This window comes from Puntigrus tetrazona, chromosome 7, assembly GCF_018831695.1.
Source record: "Puntigrus tetrazona isolate hp1 chromosome 7, ASM1883169v1, whole genome shotgun sequence".
Taxonomy (NCBI): domain Eukaryota; kingdom Metazoa; phylum Chordata; class Actinopteri; order Cypriniformes; family Cyprinidae; genus Puntigrus; species Puntigrus tetrazona.
This window is the reverse complement of record NC_056705.1, coordinates 26,324,565-26,329,067: the sequence shown is the minus strand read 5'-3', so window position 1 is coordinate 26,329,067 and position 4,503 is coordinate 26,324,565. Positions and strand designations below refer to the sequence as shown.

The following is a 4,503-nucleotide window of genomic DNA, read 5'->3' as shown; positions in this document are numbered from 1 at the left end:
ATCACACTTCCACTCTAAATCAGTCTGTGGTTCTGATTACTCGCATATCACTTTCAGAGGGGGGAAAAAAGAGAAAAGAAGCAATCATAAAAACACAAGATGTCTCCCCTATCCATTAGAATAATGTGTCACGTGCCACAGTCAGTCATTGACCTTCCTTCCTCTGTAGCACCCGAGGAAAATGTGCGAGAAACATTTGGATTTAGATAGTAAAAAGCAAAGAGAGAGAGAGAGAGAGAGAGAGAGAGAGAGAAGGTAAAATGTGATGACATCATTTGAAAGGCATTAGGCTTTTAAAAATGCGCCCGGGGGGAGCTGATTTCCTTACGCTGGAGCAACACAACACCATCCGGCTGATGCGCACACTGCACTCTCTCTTTTTTGATTTGGACCGGTGCCATCTTTGTGAACAGTCTGGTTCAGGCGAGTTAATCAATTTGAGGTTTAGTTACACTGCTGAGGCTAGCATTCCGTCGACTGCTAGAAAGTAATCGGAACTCGCAGAATTTATTAACCAAACACCAATTATCATTAAACACCACTGCATTATCCCCTCCTTTTACTACCTGACAAGGACTACTTAATGAAATTTTAGATTAAAGTTATTTAGCCTGCTGATTTATGGTGGCTAAAACTCCTAATGCAGCCCCTTGGCACAGATGCTCGCACAAGCAGTTATTTATTTATTTATTTTTTTTTTAGGAGTACACCAGGGACCCCCAACCNAAAAAAAAAAAACTGTCCAAATGTTTGTAAGATTCACTGGACGTGAGAGCAAGCCCTATCGCTCGCAGGCGGCACGCGCTGACCTGCGTGTCAATGAGGTAATAAATTCACGGAGGCAAACTAGAATTTAAATAAATAAATAAATAAATAAACACTAAATTCAAAAAGTGTTTACCCCCTTTCTGTTTGTGAGATGAAACAGCCGCAAAATGTGCTACATATAAGGCATGTGGGTAAACAGGGGCACCAGATGTTCTTTGATGTTAATAATGGCATTTATTATTAATATTAATTAGACTGCATTCAGCAATACATTTGGGCCATTTCCAAGTCAATTAAGCAAAATGGCATTCGGGAGATGTTGAAACGACATTTTAAGGCAGGTGTTCGGCGGTCCCCTAATAAAACATTTTTGCTGTGACTGAAAAACAACCCATTTTCAGCAGATTCTGTTTTTTTTCTCGGGCTGTAGAAAAGCAGCATTTTCTCGCTCCGAGCGCTGTCGTTTTTTTTAAAACAGTTGTAGTTAAACACAAACAGCCTTGCTCTGGAAATGTTTTCGTGTTCCCCATAAATGTTGTAATTCTCTTTATCTCTGTGCATTTTTACATAGTATTTTTAGGTATAGTAAATACGCATTTACGTGAGTAAATATTACATGTTCAACCAACTAAATTTAGTTCTGCTTGTTAGCAAATGCCAAACCAGATAACAGGTTATCCATCTAAGCATCCATCCATACAGTAAAGAGCCAAACTAAATATCAGTCTAAAAAAACACACACAAAAAACTAATTACTGCCCACATGGCGGTGAAAGATCAGATGGGGAGGCGAGTGTAGGGGGAGGCTATGTTGTTGTCTATATAATCCTTACTATATCCTATGTGTAAGTATAATCACACACACTCAGGCACACAAAACGCAGTTTCAAAGCTCCATTCTCTGTAATCTGGACCATGAAAAAGGGGGCCGCTAGCACATTACCTCCAGCTAGCACTGATTTGGCAAGAGGGCCCTGTGTTTTTTTTTTAAAGCTTGTGGAGGCTCAGCCATACAATGGTACATTAACAATCTGTGCGTTCATTTATCAGCCCATGCGTTTTTGGACTCTGTGTTTATGGCGCAGTGCACTTTTCATCGCTGAAAATTAATGAACATGCCTCTCCTCGCAACAAACATGCACCTGTGCCGCCGTGATGCTAATCACAAACATTTATATTTATTAGCGGCAGCCTGAGTGAAAGTAGGATTACAAGAGGAGGAGGAAAGATTGTCCTTTTTCTGCTTTGTGAACAGAACACTGCATTTCTCTCTCTCCCTCTCGCTCTCTCTCTTTCTCTCTCTCTTTTTTAGAGCACATTTGTTATGCCTGCTGGCGGAAGGGTCAGGTGAAATTAAGCTTTAAGTATTCTCCCTCCGACTGTAAGAAGTTAGAAACCTTCCTCGACTTAACATGCTTGACTAAATCCTCTCCACCAATAACATCAATAGTTCAATAGTTTAATGGGCGACATAAAGCACAAGAAATTCGACATGAATCTAGGATCTCGGCCAAGTCACGCGCGGCTCCGTCACAACTGAAATCTGATGAGTGCGTCTCGGGTTCTTGAAGACGTGCCCTTCACAAACACCGAGCATCACGCACCAACACAGCAACACGATAGAGTCTCAGGAGGTCAGGGAGGTGAAAGTGGCAGAATTGTGCAAATGAGCCACATTGACAGCACTCTTGACTGGAGAAACCCTCTCCCTCCTTCTCTCTCTCTCTCTTTTCCTCTCTATCTCTCTTTCCCTCCCACCATCAGTGACAGAAGGTGCGCCTCTCCCTCTTTAAAGGCTATGCCTCTGTCGAGCTGAGGGAACAGGAATGGTGCCATAAGTTTCCGCCTGGCACTCGCCCATCTTTGTTTGCTCCTCTCGAGTTGCTTTCAGGCTTCAAAGAGCAGCAAATTAAAAAAAACGAGGGAAAAAAAAAAGAACGAAAGAAAAGAAAATTAAGATAAATAAATTAATAAATACGCACTGAAAAGAAAGTGAAACCCGGGCTGCTGAGGAGGCAGTGAGGTCTCACTAACTTTATTATTCTGCAAGGTGATCACAGCATGCGGAGGATCGGAGAGGGACCGCCGTGACCACTGCTGGCCTGACGCATGAGAGGAGACGTTCTGCCATGATCAGAAGCCATAGTGAGCTTGCGAGGGCCCTGAGGGTGGGCATCTTATTACAAGCCCCACTTCAGTTAGGCTGGCTGCTCTTAATCGTGGTAAATATTCATTGGGCGCCCACTTTTCTTTTTTTCTTTTTTTGTGTGTAAAATGGGCAACTTTATCATTAGTGAAGCCTGGGTGGATGCTGTCTGTTCAGGGCTACTGCGTTCTCTATGGTTAAACCGTGAGAATGAGGACAGTACAATGCAGAATTCATGCAATGCGATCTTAAAGGGACGGTTCATCCTCAAATGTAAACTTTGTTTTTTACTCACCCTCACATGATGCTTTTTTGAAAAAAGAAAAAAAACTCAATGTTTGGACCCCATTGACAGAGGCATTTTTTCTTCTGCACACAAGAAAAAAAAAGTCACACGTTGCAGTTAATATTTGGGATTTCGAAGTTACTATTTCTAAAAGCCTTTTTTGGCAAAAAAAAGAAAGAAACAGACTGTTGTTGAGCTAAACAGAATTTCATGCATTACTTAATTGTAAGCACGGCGCTGTACCTTTAAAACTCTTTCAGGGTGGAAAAAAAACCCTTCTCGCCTGACATTGATTTCCTATTCATTTTTCCACCCGACCAAATCAACAACAAGTACACCAGGCAATCATAAAGCTGACTTACACATCCCTTTACAGCACCTTCTAAATCCATTAGCATCCCTCTAAAGCCATGAGCTTTGAAAAGCCATTCCTCTATCGCTTTCATTAATGAGAATTAAAACAATACTGATGTACTTGAAGATATTAGGGAAATTACCATATGGATGGTCTGATCAATAACAACATTACCAAACTAGACATCCACAAAGACTGACACTATAATGTGAAGATGATGAATTACACGCAGGACAACATTAACGGCTCTTGCCATCCTCACGTATCGCCTTAACCAAAAACCTGCGTCTTGACAGGAACTGTAAAACGTGGCTTTTTCGCCTCAGCCACATGGACTATAAATTGTGCGGTCAAGGACATCCCCGGTTTTACTCTTATATGCACTTGTCCAGTGTCTTGGAAAATGAAATAAAAAGATTTATCATGCCGCCCTAAACACAGGAGAGTCTCATGACTGAGCAACTCCATCAGAATACATTTCAAGATGCTGAAAGCTGGGCAGAGAAGCTTTAAAACTGTCCCTCCCCCTCAAGGTTACATCATCCATCAAAAATAGCATTGGACATCTTTTATTTAACCCACATTAATCTGAGTGAGATGTCTGAATGAAGTCTGATAGAGTAATTTTAGAACAAAAAATATCTACAAACATCCAGGCAGGATGAGAAATGTTGGAAGATTGACTGTGGAGCAAGACTGATATTAACAGGGTCAAGTATGTGCTGCTTTTTTTTTTTCTTTCTTTTTTTCTTCCGACACTAACTTTTCAAAAATAAATTAGTTGCATCACTTCAATACATATCTACGATGAGCATATTTATCATTTCTGTTAAAATGCACAAAGTAAAAATGTATTCTTGGTGAAGAAAGGTTAAAAAGAAAATCCTATTGAATCAAAATCTATCTATTTATCTATCTTATCCAAAAAGTTGTCTGCAAAGAAAGAAA

General features: G+C 40.6%; 1 protein-coding gene across 4 annotated transcripts in view; it reads right to left on the bottom strand.

Moving 5' to 3' along the window:
• LOC122349558 (zinc finger protein 536-like) overlaps nucleotides 1-4,503 on the bottom strand; it is a 56,397-nt gene that overhangs the window by 45,728 nt on the left and 6,166 nt on the right. The window lies entirely within an intron of this gene.